Genomic DNA, 12,432 nt, shown 5'->3' with positions numbered 1-12,432 from the left:
CATGAGACTGATGGACGACATCTTGCAGCCCTTCAAAAATGCATTTTTGGTGGTGTATTTAGATGACATCTTGATCTTTAGCCAGAGTTGGGCAGAGCACCTCCACCATATTCGACGGGTCCTTCAAACCCTTCAACAACACAAGTTGTGTGCTAACTTGGAGAAATGCACCTTTTTTTTGACCCAGGTTCAATATCTAGGGTACGTCATTGATGAGTAGGGTGTAAATGTGGACCCGTCCAAGATACAACTAATTCAAGATTGGCCAACCCCAACCACTCTAACAGAGCTCTGCAACTTTTTGGGTCTTTCCAATTTCTAGCATAGGTTTGTGTTAGGGGTCTCTCATACCACTTGGCCTTTAAGTCAAGTCACCAAGGGAACAGTGAAAGTAAAGTTCTTTTCGTCAAAAACCCAGTAGCGAGAGGAAGACCCAATCCCACCCCTCCCCCCCAAAGCTCCACAGGGCAGATAATCCCGCATCTCCAAAGCCATTAAAAGAGCCAGCTTGGAGGTGGCTTCAGGCATACAAACTCCCATTGACCAGGTCCTTAGAGAAAAGGGGAACCCTGCCTCTGTGAACCCATGAAAGGCCTCTCCTTTAACTGCAGGGGTTTAGCCAGCCCCGACAAAAAGCTGGCTCTAAAGAGGCTTTGTCAATCAGAAAAATTGGATTTCTTAATGCTACAAGAAACTCTTGGCGATGGACCACTGGTCCTCAAAACACTTAAATCTTTCCTTCCCAACTGGGAGTTCTTCTTCCTGGATGCGAGAGGTCGCTCAGGAGGTCTAGCCTTGGGGTTCAACATCTCCTCAGTTAAAATTATCAATGCCTGGGGAGGGCAGGGTTTCCTGGGAGCAGACATCATTTCCAATTCCCCCATCACAGAGAGGCCTACTGGGAAAGCTTACTACAGTCAGAATTCATGCAGACAGAGAACATAATTATAGGGGGAGATCTAAATTTCTCCCTGGGGCTGGTAGAATCTTGGGGGCACAGGGCACAATCTGATGCCCTAATTGGCTTCTTCGAGAAATTACTGGATGACTATGACCTCATAAGCATAGACTCAACCTGCAAAATGCCTACCTGGAGGAATCGTCGCATCGGGGAGCATGCCCTTGCCCGTCGATTAGATCGTTTCCTCATCAGATCTCCTCTCCTAAACAGTCTGGGCCGAATCAGGCATTGGTCCAGCTCAAGGGGCAGCTCAGACCACTCTCTGATTTTTCTTGAACTTGAAGATGAAGCCAGAAAAGTCAGGATCCCCCTTCAAATTCAATGTTGCTTGGATGGGGGAAGAAGGGTTCCAGGATCTGGTAAAAAGGAATTGGACCCATTATAACAGGGAGGACAGGTTGTCTCCCGGATCTGCCATCACTAAAAACCTAAATTGTCTCAAACAGAAAACAATCACCTCGGTAAAGACCAGAAAACAAAAAGAAGAGGAGGAACTGGTCAAGATCGAGGCAGAACTGGCCCAACTCGACTCTTTGGGGCTGACAAGCTACTCTACTCTCGACACAAGGGAACAACTAGTTAATCTAGAAAAGAAAAAAATAAAACTTCTGAGACGAGCCGAAGAGACATGGCGACTAAAGAGCAGAGCAACTTGGTTAAAAGCTGGCGACGAAAATACCAAGTTCTTCCAACAGTACGCCAGAGGAAGGTGAAATATCAACACTATCTGGGCTCTAAGGGACCAAAATGGAAGAGAAGCCAACACTTTCGCATAGCTAGCAGATTTAGGGGTTCGACACTTCTTGAATATCTATAAGAACCCTAGAGTAGCAAACATAGCAGAAATACTCCAAGTTGCTGAAGCAATCCCTCTTTATGTCGAAGAAGAAGAAAAGGAGTCATTGAACTTGCCCATCACAATAGGGGAGTTGGAGGCCACCCTCAAAAGCCTGGGAAAAGACAAGAGTCCTGGACTAGATGGCTGGCCCATTGAATTCTATATCACTTTCTTTGAGCTCATTGGCCAAGACCTTTTGCTAGCTGTTGAAGACTGCCAAACCTCGGGGAAAATGTCTGAAGCCTTCAACTCCACCTTCATAGCCCTCATTCCCAAAGTGGACAACCCACAATCCTTTGATGATTACAGACCTATCTACCTTTGTAACTGTATCTACAAGATCATCTCCAAAATAATCGCTCTCCGTATCAAACCCATTCTATCCAGGATGATCTCTAAGGAACAATTCGCTTTCCTCAAGCACCGCCACATCTAGGAGGCTATAGGAACTACTCAGGAAATGCTCCATTCCATAAAAATCACTTCAAAAAAAGCATCCATCCTCAAAATAGACTTGTCCAAAGCCTTCGACAGAGTCAACTGGACCTATCTACAGCTCATGCTCACACACATTGGTTTCCCCCACCAATTCATCAAGTGGATGGGGTGCTGCTTCACGTCGGTTTCCTTCAGTGTCCTGATCAATGGAGCAGCTTCAAATTTCTTCCATGCAGAAAGGGGCCTCAGACAAGGCTGCCCTCTCTCCCCTTTGCTTTTCCTACTGATAATGGAAGGACTCAACAGACTCATAACATCAGCAAGGAACAATGGCACTCTGGGAGGAGTGGAAATCAATGACAGGACCACCATTTCTCACCTTCTCTTTGTTGATGATATTCTAATTTTTCTAAATGGATCCTATAGGGATACCTCTAGTTTCAAGGCAATCTTAACTCTCTTTTGTAAAGCTACAGGAATGGAGCCGAACTATACAAAATCAACAATCATATTCAACTCCTGCCTACGAAATGAACAAAGATTCGCCTCCCAACATTTCGGCTTTGTGAGACAAGAGCTGGAAGATGGCCTAAAATACCTGGGATTCAGACTCAAGCCTAATGGATACCACATTGCAGATTGGGCATGGATGATAGCTAAGATTGAAACTCGCATAAACATCTGGCAACAGAGGTGGCTCTCCAGGGCAGGGAGACTCACTCTCATCAAATCAGTCCTTGAGGCCATACCGGTATACTGGATGTCCCTGGCTTGGATCCCTAAAGGCATCCATCACAGAATCAAACAGATCTATTGTAGATTCCTTTGGAGGGGCCAAACAGCTGGAAAAACTTTCACCTGGGTCAAGTGGGAGAGGATAGCAAAACCAAAGAAATGGGGAGGCTGGGGATTAAAGGAACCCCAAGATTTTTCCAAGGCTTTGGGAGAAAAATTGGCCTGGCAAATCATCACCACAAATAGTCTCTGGACTGAAGTGATCTACAACAAATACATCTATCCACAATCAACCACAGATTGGCTACGTAGCACATATCACCACCAAGTGGGGGTCTCAAATATCTGGAAGGCAGTCACACACTCTATCAATATCATCAAATTAGGACTGGCCTGGAAGGTGGGGAACGGCTCACAAATCAGAATTGGGGCCGATGCCTGGGAAGGTAGTGGAAATGCCCACATTCTACCATAGGAAATGAGACAGGAACTCAGCGCGGCCGGATACACACTCCTTGCTCATATCAAAGAGGAGGGGCGGGCGAGACTCCCTACAGACAATGGCAGGCATTTGAAAATCTGGGCATCAGAGATAGATGGAGTATGGACTGGTCACATTTCGTGGGAGGCCTGGAAGAGGCAAACATCAAGATTACAACAAGAGAAGATAGGCTAATCTGGGCAAAGGCACCCAACGGCAACTACACCCCCAAATCTGGGTTTGCGGCCATCATGGAAGCTCGAGCAATCGGCCCACAATGTTGGTGGTGGCGATCCATATGGAAGCTGAAAGCTCCCCACAAAGCGCGACTCCTCCTCTGGTCTATCCTTTCAAACAAAATCCCCACAGACCTCAACCTGACAAAATGGAGCATACATGGGCCTTCAAGATGCAGCCTCTGCAATATGGTGATGGAGGACACCGACCACCTATTTCTCCACTGCCCTATCTCGGTGGATATCTGGAATATAATTACCACAGGGCTAAATGTTCCCTGTCGATGGACCGGCAATAACATAAAAGAGGCATGGGAAATCTGGTGGTCCAAAACTGACAGCCAGAAGCAAAAAAATCTGCCTCCCATCATCTGTTGGGGCATCTGGATTATCAGGAACCACAAAATCTTCCAGGACAAAGACATTCTGGGAGCGGCAATATGCAACAACATCCAGGCCATCTACAATTCTATCCCTAAGACAAAGCACCACAACCCCCTCGAACAATAATCCCAGAAACTATAGACAAGGGCCAGCCTTGGGCATATTTTGATGGCTCAGCCCAACCTAAGGGATGTGGTGGTGGAGCAGTCCTTCACCTGTCCGAGTCAGTGAACTATAAAATAAAAGTGGGACTAGGGAGAGGCACCAACAACTTCGCAGAACTAAATAGTCTTAGACATCTACTCCTCTTTGCCAAGGAAAAACACTGCCACAATATACAAATTTTTGGGGACTCACAGCTCATCATAAATTGGATAAATGGGACCTATAACTGTCACATGCACACACTCAGAGACCTGATGGAAGAAGCTATTGCATTAAAATCACAGTTTGAGTCTTTTGTCTGCTCTCATATTTACAGGGAAAGGAATGAAGTCGCTGATTGTCTTTCTAAAGAGGCCGCGCAGCTGACTAGAGGACAGTGGATAATCCAGGAATACAAGGACGGAGACTTTTTCCAGATCCACCACAGGCCTTACATGGATGAGGCGATACATCTACAGGACTAATAGATATGATCATCCTAGTTTATGTTCACAGTTTACTCTTGTTTTTGTTTTTGTTTACTTCTACAGAACTATGCAAAAAACAGTAATGTTTTATTTTTTTTTAGCCTTCAAGTTTAATGAAGGAATATGTAAATATTTATGCTCAAACAACAAAACTGAACAACAGAACTGTTCCATCACCTGAAAGTAGTGAAAGCATTGCACAAATGCTAGCATACAACTTGTAATTTTCTTAAAAGCTTAATGGAAATTACGCATTTTTCTTTGGAAAAAAAGAATACCTTCAGTGTAACTAGCATTTACACCAGGAGGTCCAAAGGGCACGCTGAAAGAGTTATGTGCTTTTTTTGGCCCCTCAAATATATATACAAAAACATTTGAAATAGAGGTGGAAGGATATGCGGGGCATGACAATGAAAACCATAGTGTTTGGAGCAAAAGAAGAGGCAGGCCTAGAAACAAAACCATTAGTAGTTTGAGAGAACCCCCAACAATGAGAGGTGACAATGACCTTAGAAAATTGAAGCCATTGAATTGTAAATCTTGTTCAACCCATTGTGTTTTTTTTTTTTGGAAAATAAGTCGTAGGTTTTAATGCAACGATAAGTTATGTACAAGTTTATGAACCAAATTATAGAGCTTGAAGATCTAATCTCTTCATCCAATAGAATATTAATAGTATAGACCTTATAATGTGAAATCGATGTCGAAAGAGTGGATTCATAACAACAAATATCGAGGAAATTGAAGGTGTAGCTTAAAATTTCTTAGGAATGATGTTTAAGCTATGCAAATCTTGTTACTCCAAACATACATAACATAATTTATTTTAATGCTTGGAAGTTATATGAAGTCCCTCTTTTCCAAGCATCTACAAATGATATTGTAATGTTAGGGATATGTATATTATATTCTAATAATGTGTCCAACTATCCTGGTTAGGGTGTGCAATAATCAACGCATGGATTAGAGTAGTTAGGACTTTGTGGTCATGGGTAGGTTTATTTTTTGGGAAAATTAGCAATCCACTAAAGAAAAGTAATCACATGGATCCACGAGAAGGCATTACAGATTACCTTGGTCTGCTATAGTCAAATTTGAAATGGCCAAGCTTTGAGGTATGCATTTTCTCACCTAGGTAAAGTTTGATTGAATATAGTCATGTAACAATCTATAAGCTAATATTTTGGGAATATATTGTTGGAAGAAATGATAGTAGCCTCAATTTGCAGTTGTTATAATGTTTATTTGAATATGGTGGTGATTTGACATGTTTTTTTTACACTACAATGGTTATATATATGATATGATATCCAATTTTAAGGTCACAGCCAGGGAAAATTTTAAGAACCCCCCCAAATTTATATGTATAAAAAATTGGCAAATCTCCATGGTATATAGGAAAAATGGAAGGCGATTTTATCAATAATATAATATGTATATATAATTTTTTGGCGAATCTCTCACCAAGCATGGCGAATAATTTACTCAATTATAAAATCTTGTAAGATCTTGGTGAGTCTTTCACTAAATAATAAAACTTTGTAAAGTCCTAGTGAATCTTAGCATTGTGAACTCTTAAAGAATTTTTTGAAAAAGTATAAAACCATATATGACAAGAGCCACATGGTGGAAATACCACTGTTTTTTTTTTCACATTTCCACGACATGGAACTTGTTTATAAAATTACAAAAAAGCCAACCAAGTCCCTTATAATATGTAGGTAAGCTTATAACAGAGTCTGATACCTCTACTATGCTTGTCTTCATTCAAGTGTCATAGCCGCTATACTTAACACTATGAATCACAACTCTCTTAGAACTCAACTCTATAGTGTAATTAAAACCTTTGGAAATTGAATCTGACAACTCTATAAAAAGGATTAATGAAATAGAAGCTTTTGTGAATGAGCCCACTAACTATCATTGCTAAATAATCAATCTAGACTATGAAGTCTTCCATCTTGATCACAATCATGCTCACGATCAAGGGAGTGCGATCACCGGACCTGACATAATGGCCATCATAGCTTCCAATAATCAACAACCACCTTGCAAGGACATCATAGCTCATGTCTCATGAATTTTATTCATCAATCTTAACTGATATAAATATTATAAAGATAATATTAAAATCCTCTCCAAATTCACTGTTAATACAAGGGTAAAGGAAATTTTCTAGCTCAAGGCACTAGCCAATACCAACTTTGGTATTTGTGACCCCTTTGTGGGGATGCACCTACCCTGCCCCATTGGGTTTTTGCCTTGTAACATAGTTCAAGGATCACAAGACTTTCCAATCTTCCTACTCCATTAGACACACTTTATATGCTATACATAGTGAATGGAAAAGAAGCATTATATAACACACAATTTCACAGAAGGAAGAAAAATCTTAACCACTGATTAATAAAGAATAACAAGTAGTGTAATGATATGTTTTGAGTTATTTATTTACAAGCTATAAAGAATGTAGTGGAATGGAAAATATTACGTAGGCAACTCTTCAATATTTTCTACTAATATGTCTGTGCATGTACATATGAAATTAAGAGCATTGTTGAATACAAAGTTTCCTTTTCTCTTGCCTCCATTTTGACAAATCAATGTGAAATCAGTGTCACTTTGAATCTCCTTTCCTGTGTGGATGTTTTGACAAATCAATGTGAAATCAAAGTCACTTTGAATTTCCTTTCCTGCGAGGGATCACATCCACAATTGATTAGTAAAAGATAATCTACTATATATTATGTTCAAGAAATTGACTGCAATCTATAGTGGAAACAAGACCTCAATTCTTATTCTGAATTTGAATATCTCAGGACAACATAAGAGATAAAAATGCATATGGCCTTAGTAGCTAGAAAACAATCACTCTATCATTACAAGACCACCTAGATTTCGGCACTTAATCTAAATAATGGCACTAGTTGCAGTGCTTATTTGCATTAACACCATGGAAAAGCAACAACAATGTTTCAAACCACACTTACTGGAAAATTTGTAACATTCCGAGAATATTTAATGATAGCATCTGAACCTCGTAGATATGGTGGGGAAACTAGGGAACCCAATCTTGGAAGATATCTCATACCAAATCTGAGAAAAAAATAAAAAAGGGAAAAAATCAAAATCTATAAATCAAGCAATGAATTGTTTACAAATCAAATACAATTCCTTTAACTAACAGTTAAATTGTGGTGATATATTTAAATATTTAGTAAGAGGGGAACTTCAAACCATGGAATATTACCTTTGTCATTACTGTCATCCCTCAGTGACTGAGATTACAAATCAATACTTATGGAAAGATTGTAAGAAATTCTATGAAATAGTAAAGCATAACCTCTATTTTCAAGCAAAAAAATCAAGACATTGTTACATCAAGAGCCATAATTGATACATAATCAATGAATCAAGTCCTTGTATGGCACAGGCCTGTTTCACAACCTTTATTTTCTCAATTACAAAATCAAGACATTGTATGTGGTTATTGCCAAAAGGAAACTGTGTTCTAATTTGGAAGAGGATCTTATCAAAAGACATGGATTTATTCAAAGCTACAAAGCCTAATGGGTTACTGAAAAATAAGTTGGAATATGGGATCATGATACTTAAATTGAAAAAATATGCTTTCCTTTTAGAAACATTACAGTTATACAATGTTTTTTGAAAGCATTAGAATTTGAAACTGGGCCTTTCTATCAAGACAAATTTTCATTAACAGAATGTACTTTCCTACCTGAAACGTTGTGGATATCCAAGAAAAACTTGAAAAGCATAAGAGAACTTAGCATAATGTACTTTCTTTCCTTCCTTAACATTCTTAAAGAGTTGAGGTTCCCAAGTCATCAGGTAACTTTTGAAGGAAATGACAGTTAGTAATAGTCCAATTGACAACTGAAGATGTGTCACAAATACGAGGGGGCATCTCCTCCAAATCACAAAAGTGCTCCAAGTTAAAATCTAGCATTATTGGAAGCTTAAAGCTCGATTGAGTGTTATTGAACCCAGACATTTTTCCAATCTTCACTAAAAGCTTAAAGATAGCTTCTCTAAGTTCTACATGACTTTACTATGCTCTTGAAGTGGGGGCACATGCAGCCTCTCCAAGTGAATAGTCTTAAACTAAGTGAAGATAAGGCCGATAGATCATTCAGTGTGGATCTCTTTAACCCATAATTGAATACTATGTCTATCTTGAACCCATAATTGAATACTATTAGGACTTTCAAATTTTTCATGGAACTCAAAAATGTTGGAAGAAAGTATTTGCTCCAGAAAAGAGTAAAACTAAAGCCTCTGCTTGAGGAAAATTGATGTCACACCACTAATACTTCTCCATGGAATCTGTATAGGTAAACCACAAATGCAGAATTCCATTAGAATATTGTGTTTACTGAATACACAAATGAAATCATTGCATTTCTTTAAAATATATTTTGAAATCAAAATTACCGAAATTACATATCGATAACCTAGTGGATGTAGGATAAAATTCACCCATGTCATTCACATAAAGCATGAGAAAAAACCTAATACTATATATAAAACCAAGAATTCAAATTCATCAGTTATAGGGACCTCGTAACCACCCTGCCAATACACAAGTATGTTCCTGTTTGTAGTTAGAAAAATTACCCAAATTACAATCTATTTACTCCAGCCTATGTTGGAAAGTTATAGAAGGATGACTAGTGCAATCAATCCATTCCTTTTAGCCCTGGATTTGTTTCAGTTTAAAACATAAGTATACAAATATACTTTTCCAATGTCTACTGCTACTGAGCATTAGTTAATTCATAAGAAAGTATGTAAACATACAAACATAAATTCACACTCATGAATATCCCAACTTTCTATCAAGTGCTATGACTAGTGATGGAAATCACAATTATTTTCAAAAGCCTGGAATCATCCCTAAGCATCCTCTATGAATGACCCAGCGCCTTCCTGGTTAGCTCTCTACATTAAAGTTGCAACAAATAATATGGCATTAGGCATGGCTTGAAAGTAACAAACCGATGTAGAACTCAGGCATAGATGGCAAGTGCAGACCGCGTTTTCAAGATATCGGTTAGAAAATCCATAGCATATAATATCAAAAATTGAGAATCTTGGAACAGCACACTTCAGAAGGATTTTCAAGAGCCCTGCTGGGACCAATCTTGCTGAGATTATCAATGTGGCATCTCATTTTCCCAGATTTGTAAACATCGAGGATGTTGAAGCCCTTACAGATCCTGTTTCCATGGAAGAGCTCGAAAGCACGATCAAATGGTTTCAGAAGGAAAAGAGCCCGGGACCTGATGGATGGACTATTGAGTTCTACATTGCTTTCTTTGATATTTTAGGGGGTGATATCTTAAAGGTGGTTGAAGAAAGCAGAACTTCGGGACAAATCTACCATGCGATCAACTCCACTTTCATCGCCCTCATCCCCAAGTCCGACTCTCCCTCTTCTTTTGATGACTTCCGCCCCATCTCCCTGTGTAATGTCCTATACAAAATCATTTCCAAGATTATTGCCAACAGGATCAGGCCAATCCTGTCCAAGCATATTGCTCCCCAGCAATTTGCTTTCCTAGAAGATAGACAAATTCATGAAGCCATAGGATCTACACAGGAAGCCATTCATTCTATCTGGACTAAACATCTGAAGAGTATTCTCCTCAAAATAGACCTCTCCAAGGCTTTTGACCGAGTCAGCTGGCTCTTTATCAAGATGATCCTCATTCATTTGGGCTTCCCTCAACCCCTCATCAACTGGATTATGGCTTGCATTACATCCCCCACTTATAGTATCCTGATAAATGGTGCAGCTTCCCACTTCTTCCACTCAGAGCGAGGTCTGAGACAAGGCTGTCCTTTATCCCCCCTACTCTTTCTCCTGGTCATGGAAGCCTTGAGTCGATTGATCATCTCGGCAAAAAGGGAAGGAACTATCAGAGGCCTGAAGATATCTGCGGACTGCTTCATTACACATCTGTTGTTTGTAGATGATGTTCTTATTCTACTCGATGGCAGTATTCAAGACACCTCGACATTCAACAGGATTCTAAAGCTATTTTCACATGCCACTGGAATGGAGGTCAACCGAACCAAATCTTCTATCACTTTGGTAAATACCTCGGTCAATGAATCTTTTACTGCTCGCCAAGCATTCCCCTATACCACACAGCCCCTGGACAGGGGACTAAAATATCTGGGTTACTGGCTAAAGCCCACCACACAGAAGGTGGCGGATTGGACCTGGCTGATTACCAAAGTGGAGAAAAGGATTACTTGCTGGAGCTTCAGATATCTATCTAGAGCGGGTAGACTCACCTTGATCAAATCTGTTCTAGAAGCCACCCCAGTTTTTTGGATGGCCCTTGCCTGGATCCCCAGGAACATCCTATCAAAACTCAAACAGCTCTGCTCCAGATACCTCTGGGCTGGTAACAAAGAAAAACGCACATTTGCCTGGATAGGATGGAAAGCGATTGCACTGCCCAAGAAATGGGGAGGCTGGGGTCTGAAGGACCTACCTTCCTTCGCTAGTGCGCTGGCGGCCAAGATGGGATGGGCATTGCTCACCTCGCAAAGCTTATGGACTAACATTTCATATCATAAGTACATTTGGCCTCTCAACATCCTGGATTGGGCGAGGCTCCCAGCTTGGAATAAGACAGGCATTTCCTCAATCTGGAAAGCCCTCCTTCATTCTCTCCCACTGATCAGGAATAACATGGCATGGAGAATTAGGAATGGATGCAGTGTCCGCATTGGATTAGATCCATGGAGCGGATGTGGTGGGAGACACAGGCTCCCACAAGAACTGGTGCTATATCTATCTGCCCAAGGAACCAAATTCATCTCACAAATCGCGGACCAAGAACAAACAGACCTTTTCCATCAGGCATGGAAAAATGCCGCACAACTCAACCTCCCACAGAGATGGCACGATGCTTGGAGTGAATTCTGTGAGGCCCTGATGGAATCACATGTCAGAATAACTGAGGGACCGGACGAAATCATTTGGCACCTGGCGGATAGTGGGAGGTATACACCAAAAGAAGGTTATGTTCACATCATATGGCAGAGAAAACCCGAAGTTCTTGAACGCTGGTGGCACAACTTATGGAAGCTATCTGCTTCCCCACGCTCAAAGCTGTTCACCTGGTGCGTTCTCAGAAACAGAGTACCCACGGGTGAGCACCTCATGCGAAGGGCCCATTTCGGACCAACGAGATGCGTACTGTGCAAGAATGCCAGCGAATCCACAGAGCATCTATTCCTGAGCTGTAACGCGGTCCTTCAATTATGGATCAATTTAAAACAGGATATGAAATTCGCGGGTGAATGGAGAGGAATCGACCTCGTTAATGCATGGATCGATTGGGGGAACAGACATAAAGGCACCAAATTTGTAAATCTGCCCATTATCATAAATTGGTCCATTTGGAAAGCTAGAAACCAACTGATTTTCGAAGAGAAGGCCATTCAATGGCCACTTATTGAAGCCCGGATCATATGTGCATATAATGAATTACCTGATCCTCCTCCTCCAAAATCTCGCATTCCATCCCATCCCCCCGCCATTGACAGGGGGACTCCTTGGGCATACTTTGACGGGGCAGCAAATGCCCAAAGTAGCGGGGGTGGGTTCATACTGCACAAATCTGGAAATCACTCCTATCGCATCAAGGCTGGTTTGGGGGCCGGGACCAACAATTTCGCTGAACTAA

This window comes from Pinus tabuliformis, chromosome Q (assembly GCF_031772625.1).
Source record: "Pinus tabuliformis cultivar Carrire ecotype Pingquan chromosome Q, CPIR1, whole genome shotgun sequence".
Classification (NCBI taxonomy): domain Eukaryota; kingdom Viridiplantae; phylum Streptophyta; class Pinopsida; order Pinales; family Pinaceae; genus Pinus; species Pinus tabuliformis.
Note: the sequence above shows the minus strand (reverse complement) of the source record.